Source organism: Barbus barbus (genome assembly GCF_936440315.1).
Source record: "Barbus barbus genome assembly, chromosome: 28".
Lineage (NCBI taxonomy): Eukaryota > Metazoa > Chordata > Actinopteri > Cypriniformes > Cyprinidae > Barbus > Barbus barbus.
This window is the reverse complement of record NC_136756.1, coordinates 14,618,893-14,640,339: the sequence shown is the minus strand read 5'-3', so window position 1 is coordinate 14,640,339 and position 21,447 is coordinate 14,618,893. Positions and strand designations below refer to the sequence as shown.

At 35.6% G+C, this 21,447-nt stretch overlaps 1 protein-coding gene and 1 pseudogene across 2 annotated transcripts in view; both read right to left on the bottom strand.

Annotated features, from left to right (window-relative positions):
- Positions 1-8,043, bottom strand: part of LOC306848693 (growth hormone receptor-like) — a 28,879-nt gene extending 20,836 nt beyond the window's left edge. The window contains exon 1 of the mRNA XM_079383396.1: positions 7,699-8,043. The gene's annotated coding sequence lies outside the window, so the exon portion shown is untranslated. The remainder of the gene's footprint in view (positions 1-7,698) is intronic.
- Positions 8,044-15,814: 7,771 nt separating this feature from the next.
- LOC306847846 (F-box only protein 4-like) lies at positions 15,815-21,065 on the bottom strand (annotated as a pseudogene). The gene is made up of 7 exons (XR_013786019.1): positions 20,770-21,065; positions 19,493-19,725; positions 19,029-19,249; positions 18,829-18,904; positions 16,828-16,997; positions 16,198-16,388; positions 15,815-16,093 (listed from the first exon to the last, which is right to left on the bottom strand). The product of XR_013786019.1 is annotated as an F-box only protein 4-like (transcript).
- Positions 21,066-21,447: the final 382 nt, after the last annotated feature.

Below are 21,447 nucleotides of genomic sequence, written 5' to 3'. Positions count from 1 at the left end.
TGAAACATCATCTCACACGGAATGAAGCATGAAGAATTTAAACTGGCTTCGACATATATAGTTGTGGATGTGTGACAGAAATACTGTTGACAAGCTGCCATTGTTCATACGGTGATTTATGTATGTGGGGGCGCTTTGTGTGCTTTACTCGTTGTGCTTGGTTGAGTGTCTCGATGACCCTTGTCTCTATTCCCTCGCCACTTTTTGGTCTTATCACAATAATATTCCATAGAGGAGATAATGGTTTGTATGCAATGGCGATGACATTGTGACATAGTGACAAATAACTGTCACAAGCAAGTAGTCTGAACAGGCTGAATCCAGCTAGCCGAAGAGTTGGGCTAAAAATAAGTACACTATTTTTGTTTGGTCACCAGTGCAAATCATAGAGAGGTCAGTGGCGCTTTGGTACAGATGAGTATGATCTCAACAGTCCAACTAAGCCTGGAGATTTATATAGACAGCCTGAAAGGGGAAAAAAACCATACTGATTATAGTTTAAATGTGCGTCAAATATATGACATCAAATAAAATCTTAAGTGAACAATTAATAAATACAATCGGCCAATAAACGTTGTTTAGACTGGCCTCGTTCTGATGCGTTTCTGGATCTGGTTCGATTAATGAGGAGTTCTGGCCTAAGACTTGGCTTCAAAGCTATTTTTCTTCTGCACTTGGCAGTGGATTATTGAAAACAGCACCATGCTATAATTTCCAAATGTGGGAAAATACGCAGTCAGCAAATAACTGGCTTTGTTGCATCTGACCTGTAGCTTCACCCCATCTCAACATCTAACAATGCAAGAATAACAACATATAACCATGTTTTTTTGTTTTTTTTTGCATTGTGATAAATACATTGTAAAATACTTGGTATTTGGTATTTTGAATTTGTATTCACAAAAGCTAGCTACAATATTTGATAAAATTATAGTCAAATATTTTATAAAATTATATTGTTGATATGTTCTTGTGTCCTTGTTCCTTAGTCTCAAGTCTGGTACAAACAGAGTCAACAAGCACGCCTCAAACTCGCCTTGGTCGTCTCTATTCTTCTCAAGAAGATGGCCTTTCTCAGTCAAGGTAGTGGAGAGGCCCCAGTACTCAAAGGAATGCTGCTATCATACAGCAAGAGTGTGTAAAATGCATTGCACACCCATATTGACAGGTCCAATGCTTATTAGCAGGTCTATGAGGCTGAATTGCTTTTAGTAAAGTTTAATGAATTACTATTATTGATAGGATAAAATAGTAAAACAGTGCTATTTTAGCCTAGAAGGAAGAGGACTGTTTGGAAATGCTTGAAAAGCTGCATTTATTTGATCAAAAATAAGTAAAAACAGTAATATTGAGAAATTTTATTACAATATATTATCATATTAAAATGTAATTTCTTTCTGTGGTGGCAAAGCTGATTTTTCAGCAGTCATTACGCCAGTCTTCAGTGTCACATGATCATTAAGAAATCAATCTAATATTTAAATCAATCTAAATCAATCTAATATGCTGATAAGGTGCTCAAAAAAAACATTTCTTGTTATATTCAATCTTACTTAATATTTTTGTGGAATCTGTGATACATTTTCTTGAGGATTCTTTGATGAATAGAAATTTAAAAGAACTGCATTTATATGAAATTGAAACCCTTTCTTCTCATTATAGGCCTACATTTATTTACTGTCACTTTTAATTAATTTAATGTGCCCTTGCTAAAAAAAAAATTGCACTGACCTCAAAGTGAACATTATATTATATTATATTATATTATATTATATTATATTATATTATATTATATTATATTATATTATATTATATTATATTATATTATATTATATTATATTATATTATATTATATTATATTATATTATACAGGCAATTTTATGAGGCATATACAAATGCTCTGCTGTCCCTCTTTTGAGTTTGCAGTCACATTTCCACATTTCCACCATGTGGAGTGTTTGGAGATACTGGGAAGGGCCTGTAGGGTCCGACCCCACGAGGGAGTTAAAGGGGCATGGCAGTCATCACAGAGGGCCTGATTGTCCAGAGAGCCATGAGAGGGAGGGGGGGGGGGGGAACCTCCCTTGAATCTGATTGGCTGAAAGAATTTCCCGCTTCTCGAGTTCTTCACAGATTGCTCAGCACTGCATGCATATTAGGCAATGCTTCTCACACTTTAACCTCCAAAATTTGTCTGCTGTTGATAACACAACCATCTATGGACAACATTTACATTTTTTTGCCATTTGAGGCCCATGAATTTGAAATTAAAGTTACTGCAATGTTTCTATTTTAAATTCCTCATAGTCATGCAAACCTGTATTTAGTGATGAGCTTTAATACAAACACTTTTTTTGTATATATATCTGGGCAGCGTTGTACACTGGGTTGTGCAAAAAAACAGGTCTGTTTTACGTCAGTCGCAATGTGTGGTTGAGTGGATGACAGCCCACAGTTTGTTCAGATTTATTTGTTGCTTAAAGCATTTAGAGCAAAGCTTGATATAAATACAAAATTATTGCTATCAGTGTGGGTTTCAACCAATCCTTACCATTCCACACACAGACCACAAGACTCTTAAAACTATATAATTAAGGGAAATGATGCACCATTAACACTCAGTGCAAGACACACACCTCAAACAAATACAGAGATAGATAGATAGAAAGATAGATAGAAAGATAGATAGATAGATAGATAGATAGATAGATAGATAGATAGATAGATAGATAGATAGATAGATAGATAGATAGATAGATAGATAGATAGATAGATAGATAGATAGATAGATAGATAGATAGATTCTATCCAGAGTCACTGAGTCATACTCTGTTATGATGGTATACTCCAAACAGGAAGTAATACTAAATCTGTGTGCAGTCATGTGCTCAGTTGTAAATCGCTCTTAATGGCACCTATTTAGCAACCTTATATCAGCACTCAGACAATCAAGTAGAGATTAAATCTGAATGACTGAATCCGTGTGCACTAAGCCTAAAACCACTGTGCCTTTTTCCAGGTCTTCTGAGCTCAATCCTGCAATCTCTGATGTAAAACAAACATGTGGGCATCACCTTTAGCAAACTGTGCTGAAACTACCGATGATATCAGTCCATTACATGAATGTTGTGGTAACATGTTACACAAATAAATGTATTTGTTCAAGTGACGTATCATGTTACTTATCAAATTTACACCATCACTTAAAAAGTACAAAAGTAGCATGCATTACTTTTCCATTTATTTACTTTATTTAGTGACAAATATAAATAGAAAAACAAAGATTATTGGAGTATGTTTCACATGTACGTGAAACATGTATGTTCAAACCTAAGGGCATCAGTGGAATCTAATTGGACAAAGAAAAAATCTGAAAGAAAAACTTTTTTGTCAAAAAGGGAACATTTGGATTGTGTAAAATAAATATAAATGTTTCATTGCAGCATGTGTTATTTGCTATTTTTTAAATGAAATAGTGTGATATCATGTACTGTATATTACTTTTTATTGGCCATTTAAATATTTCATCAAGATATTAAGTTAGCATCAGCCAACCCCTATGACACATTAAAATACTGTGGTTAACCCAATTTTTGTTTGGAACATAAAAACTTCTCATAAAAGCAAAATAACACTTCTATGCCTAAAGAACCTTTTTATTGTAGAAGAGAGTCTTACAATAAGAATTACTTTTATGAGTTCCCGCAATGCATTTCTTTTAAAAGTAACACTGTATCTCATATTTAAGCCAAATTAATTACACTAAATCATACACATCTAGTTCTACCGCTTTTTTAAAATCATCTTTATCAATGGTTTACTTGTTTATTATTTCATCATTTACTCACCCTCAATTTGTTCCAAACATGTATACGCATACATGTTTGGAACAAATTGAGGGTGAGTTTTGTCTGTTCTTTTGTCTGTTGAACATAAAAGAAGATATTTTGAAGAATGTAATGTGTTGGTCTCTATTGCCTTCCATAGTAAGGACAATATAGGGACCAGCAACTGTTTGGTTACAAAATATCTTCTTTTGTGTTTAGCTGAAGAAATAAAGTTCATACAGATTTGAACAATTTGAGGTTGAATAAATGATGACAGATTTTTCATGTTTTCATCTAGTTATGGTGAATTAGGCCTTTAACAATTGCCATTAAAATGGATCTCAGTAGTGTTCAGCATGTATGTATTCTTGCAGCATGGCAAGCATCTCTGAATTTATTGCTGTAATCTAATTCTAACATAATCTTCATTAGTGCACTACTGTAGCATAGAACATTTGGCTACTGCAGAAAAGAGGATATCAGACAGTATTAAACCTTTCCTATTCTGATTGATTTAGTCAGAAGATGATATGCAAAGTTCAAAGGTCACATTCAGTCACCTCAGTTGCACAAGCAAGCAAACAGGGTGTTATGGTGAAATAAGTACAAAACCTTGTGTAAACGATTATACATGTATATACATGTGGACAGAAAAAAACTGCATGTGCTGCAGTTTAGCTGGTGGAAAGGGGGTTTAAACTTGGTTAGACAGGGGTTTAACACTTCACTGGACTGTTCAAATAGAGATTAAACAGCAGTAAATGAGAGTCTTTTCGCTTTGTGATGGCAATCAGTTCTGGGGGGTGAGACCCAATCGTCTCTGCTGCTCCTATTTCACAAGGGCATTGGAAAGGTCTGGGTCAGCAGAGCAGGCTGCTGGAGGGGGACAGAGCTACATTCTGCCAAACCAAGTGTGTGTGTGTGTGTGTGTGTGTGTGTGTGAGGAGAGAACTGAGTTTTTCGATTCTGACCCTAAACAAGAAGGAGAGAGAGATATCACGCTTCCAACATCCCTGGTAAACTGAGGTCAATCGTGTTTGTGCAGATAGTGCTTGCAAACCTGTTTGTGTTGCAAAGGTCTTCGAACGTCTAGACATTCTTCATAGAGAGTCAAAAGCTGGTGCATTGTAACGATAAACCATAATACTCTGTTCTCATACAGAGTTTGACACTTGAGCCACATCTAAAAACGTATGAATGTCTTTGCATTATAACTGCTGTTCAAAAGTTTGGGGATCAGAAAGATTTTTTTTTTTTTTAAAGAAATGAATAACTTCTATTCAACAAGGATGCATTAAATTGAATATGGCAGAAAACAATTCATAAGATTTCTCTTTCAAATAAATGATTTTTTAAAACTTTCTAATCATCAAATGATCCTAAAAAATGTATCATAGTTTCCACAAAAATATTAAGCAGCACCACTGTTTTCAAAATTGATAATAAGAAATGTTTCTTAAAAACTAAATCAGCATATTGATTGATCAGCTGTTCCATCACATGAATAAATTACATTTTAAAATATATTCAAATGGAAAACTGCTATTTTAAATTGTAATAATGTTTAATAATATTACTGTTTTTTACTGTAAATAAATATGCAGTCTTGATGAGTAAAAGAGAATCCTAACATCTTACCAACCACAAACGTTTGAATGGTAATGCATAAAATATCAAACCAAATGCCATTTGTTTTTAACAAATTGTAGCAAAAATACACTTCTTAAAGAAATAAATTCCCACAGAGCAGTATGTTAATTAGTAAAACAATATACTACTAGGCTAATAAAACAATACATTTGGTTGCACAAATGTCAGTATGTTTATTAATAATGTGATGAAGTACATTGGTTTTTCTGTTAGAACACGTCAACTTGAGGAGAACACACTTCCACTAAACACGACTTCGGAAAGGGTTAATTAAAAGTAAATACACACTGGCTCAAAAAAGTGAAGTTATTTCTGAGAAAATAGACAGATGCCACTTGGTTTGATATGTTGCATCGAAGTAATGCAGACTTTTTAAGTGTGTTCTTCTAATAGTGTGCAAATACTAATACAATATCTAACCTAAATTATAACTCTTCTCTGATTACCAGCACCTTGATCTCCTCTCTGTGTACTGTGATTTCAGTCAGCACAAAATGTTCCTGCAAGCCTGCTACAAAAAGCAATTACCATCGGCACAGAAAACATTTAATTACAGACAAACATTAAGCTGAAACAAGTAATTGAATTTACTGAGGGATGGCAACAATTTTATAATGACTTAGTTTAAATGAATAATAAATTTCAGGTTCAATAAGAGCAGAACGCATTTCGCAATTGCCATGTGAAAATCTACTAAACCCATAGAGGAAGCATTTCTCTTCTGAACAGCTCCTCAGCATTAGGGAAAAATTTTGAGAGTGGAAACCAGCCGATCAATCATCTAGCGTTTAACATAAGCGGTTCTGTGCATGTTATGCCTTGAAAAGGAAACCTCTACAACCTGTAAGCTTTTCCACAACGAAGAAACATGTCGGAAATAATCTAAATAAACTGGGAATCTTCTCATGTTGCAAAAGAAAATTAATTCTGAATTAACTTCAGAAAAATAACTCAATATATTTGAGTCAGTTTTTTTAGGAATATGCAAATCTGCAGCACTCTTCTGGCTCTATCATCTTAAAACCTCTCTCTTCATAACAAGCCGCTTATGTGCTTCATTCACAGACTTGTTTCAATAAGGGACCCGTGACCCTTCTGCTTAAGCATCTGTGAAATGGGAAATTTGATTGCAGTGCTTTTACATCTCTTTGTTCAAAATGTTGTAGAATTGCACAGGTAATGTCATGGCTGCTTAGAAATATAAAATGCAGGGAATCTCAGATGTGTAGCCTCATTTAAATGCCATTCCTGTCTGAAAAAATGTTGGAGATGGTCAGAATGCATTTTTATAATTACTTCACACATTTTTGAGTTTTCTTCATCAATATTAAAATTCAAGGTGCTTGAAAAATTGATTATGGCAACATTTAAAATTAAGATTTAAATTTTAGTGGGTTGATTTTTTATTATCTGGGGACATACATTTAAATATGAGCATGGAAAGAGTAAATGTAGCTATTTAAATACTAAAAAAAATTAGAAATGTATAAAACAGTTTAGAATTATTTGCTCAATTATTTGAATATTTGCTTATTCGAATAACTCTTAAGTGAATATTTTGCTTAAGTTATTTTTTTATATATATTCTAAAAAGTGCTTCATATTCGAAATTCTTATTTTACATTAGAGAAACAAAGTACTGATTTGTAGAAACAGTCAAAAAAAAAAAAAAAATGCCAACTGCTTTACATTCTCAAACCCCACGTGGAGTTGACGCACCTTAAGTGCCCTAAAGTGTCAAAACCTGCGGAAAACATCTGTGTATGGCATATGCCATGTGCATAAATCCAGCTGTCACGCAAATTCATAACAGGAATAAACAGCAAATGTGTCCATTAATTCCCTCTCTGTTTAACTTGTTACTCTAGCCTTGATTTAACGAGGGCAATAAATATTTTCAAACACTTTTCGCAGCAGATAAGCCACCTGAGGCCCCTTATAAACATACTGAGAAGAGCGAAAACTAGTCTACTTTTCTGCCTTATTCCAACTGTGCAGATCAAAGTTTAGACGAAAGAACAACATCAAATGAAAAAGAAATGATTACTTACTATCAAAAGACTTTCAAGCTGCACACGCAGCGCGCAAAAGTGCTCGATTTCGCAAACTGTGCCCCACGAGCTCTGCACACCCCTTTAAACCAACGCGTAGCCGCACTAAAATACAGATGTTTAGGTGCATATCATGCAAGAACACTTGATAAGAAGACAGCGAAACTCACTCAGCTCCAGAGAAGTTGTCCGCGAGGAAAGTCTGTTGCGAGTTTTCACTTTTTCAGCAGTTCGTTCATCCGGATCAACAGACTTGCGTGTTGTGGGTCTCTCGATATTCTCCCCTTTTAAAACGATGCAAAAACGTGGTCAGATCAAACTCAGAAATCACCCGAACATCTTTTCGGGAAAACTGCTGAACGCGTTGCAGGGTTTTTATGTATAACGCGCAGAAAAGTGTTGACAGGGATTTGTTCAGAGGGAGTGGGGGGTACAGCGCGGATCCTGAAGGGTCTCACGTTGACTGCGTAGCACTTCAAGTCTTCAGATTCACATTTACTGGCTTGCTCAGTGTCACAGGCTCGCGCCCTCTGTCGACAGATATTCCAGTCCTGGCGCGAGCTACGAAATACAGCGCTCTCCCACGCGCTGAGCGCACGCAACATCCAAAACACTCATGCCGCATAGAATCGAGTGAGTTTAATCAGAATAGATCTCGCGCAGAGTTTCTTTTTTGTTTTGTTTTTTTAAATCAGTACTCGTCACTTTTTTTGTCGTATTTGCCCAGTTTTCTGAGAGAGCGAGTTAGAAAGACTCACTCTTTTGGTTACTTATTTGGGAGAGAACGCAATGCTTTTTTTTTAACGAGTTTTTAAAAGACACCCAGCTCAGGGCATTCTTTTTTGTCACTTATTAGCAGTGTTGAGCAATAATAGTAATAATATGTAATTAGGATGAAGTCAGCTAGGCCACGTTTTGATCAATTATTTGTAATAGCATCAAATAAGCTATGCTTGAGATCTAGTGATATTTTTTTTATAAATTAGCACGGGTCTCTTAATTATACAAATATTTTTTAAATGTGAAAAAGTATAATTGTTTTAAAATTATAAGAGTTAGAGTATTAGCTGGTACCTTCTTGAGCCACAGCACAACATTCAGGTAAAATGGGCCAGCTGTTCAGTTAAAATGGACCGGGTAATTTCAGCTGAAATCCTTTTATTTTTAACAGTAAATTAACACTGTTGTCTTTAGTATGCCATACTAACAACATCATAAATGTATTTCATTAAATAGAAAGTTGAAGGAATATTTCATTGAACGATGCAAATGAAAAATAAACTGATCATGTTATATAGGTGTGTGTTTCTGTGCATTGGTGTCTTTTGTGTGCATGTATGTGTGTATGCTTGTCAAATATTTGTCAGACGTTTTGTTTGTTAAAGATTAACATTTCCTGTATACTGTCGGTCTTCACATTGCACTTTTATCCAAAGTGGCTTACAAATGAGGACAATAGAAGCAATCAAAACCAACAAAATAATGCAAGTGCTATAACAAGTCATGGTTAGCCTATAGAAAGGTTTTTTTTTTTTCTTTTAAAGAAAACGAGTAGATAGAATATAGAAAAAAGAAACCTAGTGGGTTTTTATTTATTTATTTTATAAGAAACAAGTAGATAGAATAGAAAAAAGAAAGCTAGTGTTTGTTTTACAAGAAAAGCTAGCAGTTAGAGAATAAATATTCAATTGATAGAGGGTCAAAAATTTTTGTGTGTTTTTTTAATGCAATTTAAAAAAAAAGTATGTTAAGAGTTTGCATGGATGCATATCAAGTTATTGTGATAAAAAAAAAATTATTCTTTGTGCAAAAATTATAGAGATATGACGCTACAACCTTATTAATAGCTTATTTCAGTGATAATATTACAGTTAGCTATCCATAAAACAGCTCGTCATAGTTACTTTTTATTCCTTTTCATTACTTGCACATGGAGTCACCAGTGCAGCAGGCAAGCTTGGGATTGGAAAAGTTTACATTCAGCGGATGTACATTGCAATCGTCATGTTTTTTTATTTTTGTTTTGTTTTTTTTCAGGAGAAAAATGATCTGAACAGCGATGTGTAAGTCGTGGCATTGTGGAAGTTGTGGCATTACTTTACATGGCTTGCCCACCCTCATCCATCTGATCCCGTTATAAATTGTATAAAATCTTTTTAGAAAAGGAAACATTATGAACTTATGTGATTTTTTTGTAAATGCATTATGGAGTATAATAGAGAAATTACAATTAGCTTCAAGCTATACATGATAAATAATGAGATTACAACACTTTTACTTAAACATTAGCCTACATCAATCACCACTTTTTGGTGGTGTGGAGTATTTGCAATGAATTATGACTGCGATCCAGTGTGGATTTTGGTCAAATGTTGAGGCAGAAATACATCGTTAGTAACATTTTAGAAGAAGTTTACAGGGATGCAATTACAACTTTATGTGGGGTGTGTGAAAGAAAAGTAATGTAATTACTGTTACCAGGTAGTAATAATATTAATTTTAAAAGGAGTAACTAATAAAGAGTAATAAATTTAATATTTTTGAGTAATGAGCCCCACACTGCTTATTAGGGAGAGAGGACACTGTTTGCTCTTTTTGGTTATTTAATTGGACAATTTTTCCCTCAATTTTTGTTCAGTTTTGTTTGACAACAGCACTCTTTTGGGTCACTAATTTGGGAAAGACAGCACAATAGTGACATATTTCTGTCATTTTTGTCAGGTATTTGAGCACGACGGGAGTGTTTTGTCAGTTTTTTTTAACTTACCCACACTTTTCTGAATCAGAATCAGAATGAGCTTTATTGCCAGGTTTGTTTACACATACAAGGATTTTTTTTCGTGACAGAAGCTTCTGCAGTGCAACTAGATGATAGTGACAGAACAAAAAACACAGATAATAAAATAATAAAAATAGAACAAGTAAATAGGGAATAACAATATACAAACTGATACGTACAGGTGCAATACAATAGACAGTTTTGTATGTATATTATGTGCAAATTCAAAATGTAAACTAAATATGTGTGTTAGATAAGTAAGTGTATAATACTGTTGTGTGTTCCACAATTATTGTCAAGTGTTCATGAACTGGATTGCCTGAGGAAAGAAACTGTTCCTGTGCCTGGCCATTCTGGTTCTTAGAGCTCTGTATAGCGTCGACCACACGGCAACACTTCAAAGAGGGAGTGTGCTGGATGTGAGGGGTCCAGAGTGATTTTACCAGTCCTTTTGCTCACTCTTGATAAGTACAGTTCTTGGAGAGTGGGGAGGGTTGTACCAATGATTCGCTCAGCAGTCCGGACTACCCTCCGTAGTCTTCTGAGGTCAGATTTGGTAGCTGAGCTGAACCAGACAGTTATTGACAGTATTGAAGTGCAGAGGACGGATTCAATGATGGCAGAGTAGAACTGTTCCAGCAGCTCCTGTGGCAGGTTGAACTTCCTCAGCTGACGAAGGAAGTACATCGTCTGCTGGGCCTTTTTCACAATGGACTCTATCTGAATGTCCCACTTCAGGTCCTGAGAAATTGTGGTGCCGTTACAGTGCTGTTCATGATGGTGAGTGGGGGAGTGCAGGGGGTTTCTCCTGAAGTCCACAATCATCTCCACCGTTTTGAGCGTGTTCAGCTCCAGGTTGTTAAGACTGCACCAGACAGCCAGCTCCTTAACCTCCTGTCAGTAAGCAGACTCGTCACCGTCCTGAATGAGGCCGATGACTATGGTGTCATCTGCAATCTTCAGGAGCTTGACAGAGGAATCTTTAGATGTGCAGTCGTTGGTGTAGAGGGAAAAGAGCAGTGGGGAGAGAACACAGCCCTGAGGAGCTCCAGTGCTGATAGTACGGGTGCTGGATGAGAATTTTCCCAGCCTCACTAGCTGCTGCCTGTCTGTCAGGAAGCTGGTGATTCACTGACAGACGGCGGTGGGCACGGACAGCAGAGTCAGTTTGGACAGGAGGAGGTCTGGAATGATAGTGTTAAAGGCCAAGCTGAAGTCCACAAACAGGATCCTCACATATGTCCCTGGTCTGTCTAGATGTTGCAGAACATAATGCAGTCTGTTGACTGCATCGTCCACAGACCTGTTTGCTCTGTAGGCAAACTGAAGAGGATCCAGTAATATTTGTGTATATGGCTGAGAACATTTTCTTTTCGTCATCTCTAACATGCAGTGAAGGAATAGAACCCAAACCACTGTAAATGTTTGTTTGGACAGCTAGATAAATGGCCTCATCTTTACTTTAGGTCAGAGTTTATCATATGTCTTCTGTCATGTGACCTGCCTTCTAATTATTTAGTGGACTTGGCTCTAATGGAGTAGTTTGACATCTGTTTTTTCCTTTTTCTTTTTTTTAGAGAAACCTTACATGCTTAAATCAAATTAGACATCCTTAGTAATGTTTCCTTGTCAAGCTTAATTTTGTTTCACCATTCATGATCTCAGATGTGAAAGGGTATGATCCAATTCAAGGTCTGCATGTTTTTACTGAAGCTTGCCTGTCTGCTTAGTATGAATTTAATCAATGCAAGGGTTGTCAATTCTCATACCCACAGGTGTCTTAAAAATATATCAGAAATTCAAGTTTTTTTCAAGAAACCATAACATGTAAGGTGTGATAGTCCTGTAGTGAATTTTGATCAGATTTTAGAAGGGTGGTCCATTGAAAGGGGCCCATTCTTTGCTCCCTATAGTGCCTCAGTGAATGAGAGTGGGGAAAAAAACAGCAACTTCACATTAAACGAATGTGGCATGTGAACAAAGCTCTTGGTCTAGATGCTGAGTGTCCAACTTCTCTTCCACCAAACTAAAAACGTTGCACCTTGCCCTTATATTTTATCTCAATAATGTGCATCGCATGCTTGGCCAACATCTGTTGTTGTTAATTGATTTTGAGTCAGGGTCAAGCCCACATTCTTGAACTTCTGAAACTCTGCCAGTACTGTGGTAATCATGTTTTGGAGCCGATTTTTCTTACCGATTTGAAGAGTGTTTAGCTACATGCATGTAGTTATAAAAAGTATAAAAGTAGGAAAATGAACAGCTGGGAGGAAAATAACCTCTGATGGACCTTGAGAAGTGGTATAAAACAGTAATACTTGCAAAATCCTTCTTTTCAGACGAAACATGGCCTTTTCTGGCTCCAAATGAAGCGTAATTCACTTAGTTGGTGTCACACCAAGCTAATGTGTATTTACCTGAGTGTCAGTAGCTAAGCCCCAATTGGATTAGAAGGGCTGTTGTGCAGCCTGTCGACTGGTTGGACACAGCATTATTTTTAAGTTCCCTGAGGCGTTAAGATAACATTATTTGTAAAAGTTGTTGTGTAATTGAAATGTCAGTAAGGTGTAAAGAGAAAAGGGAAACATCAGATTACTGGACAGGAATAGAGACAGAATGCAACCTCCATCCACATTTAGCAGATCGGCTGTTATGTTTTTTTAAGTATCTGAAAAATGCCTCAAATGCTCTTTTTTGAGTTAAAGCTGTTCTAAGAAATTTTAGGCATGATCTTGATCAGATTCTCGAAGGAGTGCCATTTGAAGACTGATTTTTATGTTAATCTTTCCACGTTATATACAGTACACAATTAATTTAACCAGTTTGTCATTCACAAATCAAGTCATTTGAATTATTCACTGAACCACTCAAAGTTTTGTCAGATGTGTACTTCAGAATCTCACTAGCAGAGTTTTATGAATATTATAAATTCGGACATACTACTCTTTTCACTTACTGTTTCTGGCCCAAGGGAAGTATGCAGTTTCAGATGCAGCCATGGTGTTGTTGGAGATAATAGCTTAATAACTTTACTAACATCAGATTTGAACACTGAATCGAGATGATTTAATAAGCACTAGTGTTTTATTAGGCTGTTGAACTCAAAAGAGATGTTTTTACCCATCTGCTGACAGTCTCAGTGGGTGAGTAAAAACAAAGCAATTAGCATGAATGATCCTAATGGAAATTAACGTCAACGAATACAAATAAGACATTTAATTCTAATTGGCAGCGAAAAATGGGTGCGTATGAGGGGAAGGGAGGGGATATGAAAATATTGCTATTGTATATGGAAATATTGCTATTAATCCAACAAAAAGAAACTGCACTGTGTCAGTAATTTGTGAAAAAGGTGGAAAAGCTATGATACAAAATACTCTCCTGTGACCAGAACTGCAGGCCTGTTGCTTAATTTTGTTATCCTGTTTGAGGAGAATGGTTACAGTAATAACGCTAGTGGATATCACAGGTATTATCTGAAGAGAAAATAGGATTAATTATTTTTACAGATAGAAAACAACAACATTGTAAGCTTTTACACAAAGAAAACAGCTATTTGGGAAGGAAAAAACATGATACACTATCAGAAAAGAGATGCTACTCTGTAGACTCTGACCCACAGTGTCATGATGGAAAAATCTGAGTAAACAACTTACATACTAACATAAGAACTGATATGTTAGTCACGTTGTTCATGACCCACGTCTTCATCTCTGCAGCACTGTTTCTGAGATGAGCCGGGTCTATGCATGCAGCTGAAGTGTTTGGCAGAGCTGAATCACATTAAAGCCACCTATGCTGAATGTATTCTTTGTCTTTACACAAAGGATTTCCAAAACAGATGACATCCATTGCCAATTATGTCCACTTAGTCATTGCGCAATTATGTCCGCTTTGCTATTGCAGCATGTTAAGATGAGATTGTTTGTTTGATTGAACATATTTGATTATTTGTCCTGCATCTATCTATCTATCTATCTATCTATCTATCTATCTATCTATCTATCTATCTATCTATCTATCTATCTATCTATCTATCTAACATATGTTTGTTATATCTTGATTGGACAAAGGAAATAGAAAAATCTACAAGATTTGGAAATATACTATAGAACTAAATTGATTTACTTACAATAAACTATAGGGAGCAATTATTATGCATGTAATTCTAAAATAATCCATGGAAATCAGCAGGCAATTTATTCTAAAAAGATTTCAGGCCTGTCTTTTTTATGGGTGCAGACAATGTGCGGTCTGTCTTGCTACATGAAATCATGGTATGAGGGAGTTAGAGAGGGATGCGTGGTGGAAAACTGTTTGAAAAAGCTTCTGGGGAGATGAAAGATAAAATTTTAATATGGAAAGGTCAACACTTTCTCCATTATGTCAAATTTCATTACAGAGCAGACTCATTACATCTCTACCATTCAGGTTAGACTTAATGCATCCAAATTGCAGCAATTACAATTTCATTTTAAAACATCCTTTTTTTCAAGACAATGATTCTTGCTATACATAATAATTTTATGAGTAAGAAAAGAGACTGCAAGAGAAAGAATTCTGTTCTTCCTCTAGGGAAATACAAAAGGACAAAACATAATTTAATACATCTTATTCCACCCGGAATAAACTATAAAACCCACCTGTCTAAAACTATCAAGTGCTCAACCTTTAAAATATGTTGGAAAGACAAAAATACAATGACTCCTGTCTCTTTTCTTTAAGGCAACCTTTCAACTCCTACTAAGTCCCATTTTTCACTATTAGGTGACTCAGTTTGACAGTTTAAGCATGCTGACTGGCAGTGTGGCCTTTAATAAGGCTGAACTTTAGGATTAGTCTTAATTACTCAGTTTAGCATGTTACCTCTGGAAAATGCTGAAAGCATATAGGCTGGCTTTCACTTTAATTAAACAGAGGAAGAGAACAAGGCCGCAGGGAGTCACCGACAAAGAGAAGACAGAGACAAAGCAATACCTAAATATTTCTGGAACATGGCCACTGGATGACCTCCACCCTGAATAAAACTGGGCAGCAGGTTATACAAGTTCAATGCTCTTATTATCGTCTATAAATCATCTTAATAAAGCTGAGGATGCTGCCTCTTTGTGGACAAATGAGGAAAAACACCCTTCAGGAGTTAGAAGTGCTGGAAGAATGATAAAAACTGAACAATATAAGTAATAAATAATAGTGATTTTCTTTCCCCCAAAAAATAGTTTGCAAAGCAAAAGAAGAGGGAAGTAACAGGCAACAACAGTAACAGTGTCTATAATGTAAGTTGATTAATATTAACTTCTTTATTGAACTGCATTGTATCACAATCATAACATGTTATTCTGATTCTGAATAGCACCTGACCAGTCAAATTTCAGACTGTTGATATTCAGTATGAAATCATTTTTGCTTGTGTAACATTGCCTTCAGGGCTATAATTTCCCTTACAAAAATGAAAAAAATAATGCTATTTCACTTTAAAAAAAAAATCTAACAAGTTAATTGAAGGAAAATATTTAGTGCAAAAAAGTCCAATGTAAAACAGTTCACTGAATTATGTAAATTCATTTAATGGTATGACTGTGGTCTCCTCCAAAAGCACAACCATTACAATGGTGTTACTTGTATGTTGTACATTATGGATAGTAAGATGATTAAAAGGCCTCTGTTATAACGCATCCAGCTGCTTTCAGATGTCTGATTGGTTATAGTTTGACTCCAGAGTGCCTCAGCAGCCAATCAATGCCATCCAGCAGTCCTGTCAGTGTTTCCGCAGCGGTGTCCTGCACCTATAGCATGACAAAACATATACTGAAGCCTTATTGCATATACAATATTCATATCTTCTATACTTCGGTCAGAAATTCTTTGGTTATGTTTCCAGATGTCTTACCATCCAAGGGTTGGTCAGTGAGCTGAGATGTAGCTGATGGGCAACGGTCACACAAGGTATCCTGCGTCTGTCTGCTGTCTCGCTAGACACACAGGAGAGCACCAAGATAGGGCGAGACACAGCGCCCACCGCAGGGTCTAACATAACCCTGATCTGGGCCCTGATTTCCTCCTCTCACCTTTGGTCTGTTCCTCCAATACAAAAAAGAGAGACATACAGTATAAACTGCAAAATCACTTTGGGGATCTGCTTACAATGTTTCAGCAAGCTAAAGAAATTCGGTAACACTTTATTTTAAGGTCTCTTAACTAGGTGCTTATTAGCATGCATATTACTAGAATATTAGCCATTAATTAGTACTAATTAAGCACATATTAATGCCTTATTCTACATGACCATATTCTACATCCCTAATCCTACCAGATACCTAAACTTAACCACCTTACTAACTAATAATAAGCAGCAAATTATTAAATTTATTGAGGGAAAAGTCATAGTCAATAGTGAATAAGTGTTCCCTATTCTAAAGTGTTACCAGAAATTCATACTAATTTATATTTGTGTACAAAACTAATTTCAAGCATATAGGCATAAGCCTTTAAATCCAAAGTGTGCTCAGGACAATCATACCTCTTTCTGTCTCAGCATTGACCACAAAGATGAATCCATTCACAGCTTGACAAACTTGATTAAACATGGGGTTGATGCTTAAGGGAATGTTGGACTCACTATCCTCCTCATAGATAAAGAGTTTACTGCGCAGACTGAGGTGCTCCAGACGTGCTCTCTCTCGCTCTGACCTAAATGCAGAGACATAGATGTATATGTACATGTGCAACAAATCAGTGCACAAGCAACATACACCTACTACCTTTCAAAAGTTTGGGGTGAGTAAGAAAATTAATACTTTTCAGCAAGGAGGCATTATTAAACTGATCAAAAGTAACTCTAAAGGCATTTACAATGTTACAAAAGAAAAAAAGAAATTCTGTTCTTCTGAACTTTTTATTCATCAAATAATTATAAATATATCACAGTTTCCACAAAAATATTACGCAGCACAGCTGTTTTCAACATTGATAATAACAGGAAGCATTTATTAAGCACAGAATCAGCATAATAAAAAGATTTCTGAAGGATCCTGTGACACTGAAGACTGGAGTAATGACTATCACAGGAATGAATTACATTTGAAAATATACTGAGATAGACAACAGTTTTTTCATCTCTAATAAGAGTTCATAATATTAGTTTTTATTGTATTTTCAAATAAATGCAGCTTTGGTGAGCATTAAAGACAATAGAAGCTTGTTTCTTTCACAAGATAAAAAGCTAAAAAATATAATTGTGTCTTTATCTCACAATTCATAAACTATTTTCTTGTAGTTTATATCTTATTTGAGAGTTTATATCTTATAGAGAGTGTTAGAGAGTAAAATGTTGTTGTTTTTTAAATAAAAAATAAAACAAATAGATAAAAAAATTGAATTAGAATAGAGAGTGCTAGATTTAGAGGGTCAAATAAAGATGGAAGAGATGTGTTTTTAGCCATTTCTTGAAAGCTGTTCGGACTGAGACAGGCAGGTCATTCCACCAGGAGGGAACAGTTAAGGTAAAAGTCTGTGAAAGTGATTTTGTGCCTCTTTGGGATGGCACAATAATACTCAATTCATTTGCAGAATGCAAGCCTTTAGAGGGCATATAACTCTGAAGTAATGAATTTAGGTAAAGAGGTGCAGAGCCAGTGGTGGTTTTGTAGGCAAACATCAATGCCTTGAATTTTATGCGAGCAGCTATTGGTAGCCAGTGCAAATTGATGAACAGAGGTGTGACGTGCATTCTTTTTGGCTCATTAAAGATTAATCAATGCATTGTTAATTAACTTCAGAGGTTTGATAGAACTGGCTGGAAGACCTGCCAAGAGAGCATTGCAATAGTCCAGCCTGGACAGAACAAGAGCTTGAACAATGAATTGTGTAGCATGTTCCGAAAGAAGGGGCCTGATCTTTCTAATATTCTGTATAATCTGTATAAACCTTTATAAAAGATATAAAAATGTATATCTGAGATATAAATTCATATTTGCATTATATAAGAAGAAAAAGTCAGAATTGGGAGATAAAAAGATTGGGAGATATACTAAATAATTGGGGCAGTCTTGGCCTAAAGGTTAGCGAGTCGGATTCGTAACCCAAGGTTGCGGGTTCGAGTCTCATGTCCGGCAGGAATTGTAGGTGAGGGGAGTGAATGTTCAGCGCTCTCTCCACCTTCAATACCACGACTGAGGCACTGAACCTCCAACTGCTCCCCAGGCACCGTAGCATAAATGGCTGCCCACTGCTCCGGGTGTGTGTTCACTGCTGTGTGTGCGCACTTTCACTTTTTCACTTTTAAAAAACAGAATTGCAATATGTAAACATAAACAGAATGTATGTCTCGCAATTATCACTTTTTACCTTTTTTTACGTTTGTCACAATTGCCTTCTATATTTTTAATCCTTTGGCAGATACAGGCTTCCATAAGACACTGCTTTCAAAAACATTAATCAACAAAAAAATCCAACCCCAAACATTTAAATAGTAGTACATGTATAACACTTCTAAATGACAATATAAAATCCTCTCCCTCACCTGTTAGTCGAATATAAAGTTGCAATATTGAATCTGTGCAGATCTTTGTACTTAAAACTGATTCCAGATCCAATGCCTGAAAAAGTAAAAATACAAAAATCCCATCAAGGTCAAGTGCAGAAAAAGCAACCACAGAACACAACATCTATGTATTCAGTTTAATAACTGACTAGAATAAACTATAAGTAAAGGCACAGCACCATCAATCTGACGCTGAGGCAGTCCTGCAACAGGCAGTACATGAGGGGAACGCATGATCGTATTCATGAGGGAAATCTCTAACTGCTCAAGCCCCGGGCCAAACATGGCAAACTGTGGCTCTGAAACCGGTACAAAGGAGTGGAAGAAGGACGTCACAGATTCAAACACTCTGGGTTGGTGTCGCCATTGGTTTCGACAGGCTGGACAAACTCGTAGATACCTGTGGGTGCCATGTTAAAGAGAATATTACAGTAAATATTAAGGCTTTTTAAATACAGGCTAACAACCTTCATAGATACAAGTTAAAAAGCACTTTTTAAAATGATTTTTCTTTAATTAAAATATAATACAAAAATTTAAATTTTGAATACATTATAAATCTACCAGTGCAACATAAACGGTGCACCTAGAGCTGATTATTTCTGATACTGAAGTGCCATGTGGCACAGTGTTAAGCACTTACTCTGCCATATAATCAAGCTGCATCTCCGAGTCATCCAGCACAGCTGAGCCACTGATCTTGACCTGAGGCACTGATAAATGGTCAACTGACTGCCAGAGTGGCATATCACGCAACAGGAAGTACTTCCACAGGACAGGATCTCGAACCATTGACCGCCAGTATGTACTGGTGCCTCCCAGTCCGCAGAGGTCTTGCGGAGACAGGAAGGTCATAATGAGAAACTGCATGTCAACCTAAGAAAGACAAAAAATGTGTTATGGAGAATTATTATAAATTGCCATTGAAATGTTTGGGATTACAGTAAAACAGCAATATTGCAAAATATTATTGCAGTTTAAAAAAACTGTTTTCTATTTTAGTATATTTTAAAATGTAATTTATTCCAGGGATGGCAAAGCTGAATTTTTAGCAGCCATTACTCTAGTCTTCAGTGTCAGATGATGCTTCAGAAATTATTTTTATGTTCGTTCTAATGTTTTTTGTTCATTCTTCTGTGATAATGTTTTTAGGATTCTTTGATGAAAGTTAAAAAGAACACCATTAGTTTAAAATAGATATTTTTGTAACATTATAAAATACCTTAATGTCACTTCTGATTAACGTAAAATTAATTTCTTTCAAAAATCTTACTGTTTACAATGTTTTGAGCAGTAGTGTAAATAGCACTAATACTAACAATCATTATTTAGAGACATTATCTGGTATTACCGTCTATACAGCTGCAGTTTAGTTGAGATATGTAGTATATTGTATTTGTATATGCAGGCTATGGCAGAGCATGCCACCATACTGCTCTTGTTACTGCAGTATGTAGTATGTATACTGTGCACAGTAAAGTGAGTGGTAAACAATAAGGCTAACTGTTTACAATACTGTATCCCTCTATTCAATTCACTTGTGTGATAAATGAACGAAGTAATAACGGCTGTGAATTTTCACATTTCTTTTTCTCATCTCATTATTTGATCAAACAAGCAAAAAAAAAAAAATATATATATAAATATATATATATATTGTAATTATATATATAAAAATATATATATATAATTACAAATTGATAACTGGACCCCATTCAAATTAAAATAAGATGATATAAATGTAGTGATGTATACTGTTAATATGACGCCTTTCAGTATACAGTGTATACTGTGCAGTAGTTAGTACGTAGTAAGCTAGCATTCAATTTGCAACATAGCCATAATCTGTAGGTTTAATAAAACATCAGTTAAATAAAAAATATGGAATGATGCAAAAAAAAAAAAAAAATCGCGCCTTACCGGCAGGTTATCCAGAGAAGGGCCCGTGACGTCATTACATGGCCCCTTACCATCACTTTGCTCATTTCTTTGTCGTCTTGTATCAAAAAACCTCTCTCTAATACTCCTGAGACTTTGCACGACTATAGATCGGCTCAGCATACTGACACGTATTTGTCAGCAATTTCTTAGAAAGTTTTCAAACTTTTTTTTAATGGAGCAAAGATGTCAATACATTTGCTTTACTTCCTGACATGACGGCCAACTCTTACTCCCGATTTCAGCTGTGAAGTATGCCTGTGAATTTTCCCGGAACTGTCAAAGTTACACGTTTCTCATGTTTTCATAGGCGTGCAACGTCACGCACAGCACTGCATTGTGGGAACTGTAGTTTTGGAAACACCGCCAAACTACACTGGAATAAAGCAGGGTCTATCACTTCAGTATTTGGGAAGACATAGTATGCAGGACTAGAAGTGACACGTATAAATAAAATGAAGGAACAAGTTATCAATGTAATAATTCAAACATAAAAATGTAATAACAGCACTTTTAAATGGACAAACATTTATATTTTATTTGTAATTTGCAAGGGTATTAGCCTATCTAGAGTTTAAAACACAAATTGAATAAACGGTTCTAAATGTCCACTTATTTCTCATATTAAAAATGATTTAATTTATTGGATTTAACTACATT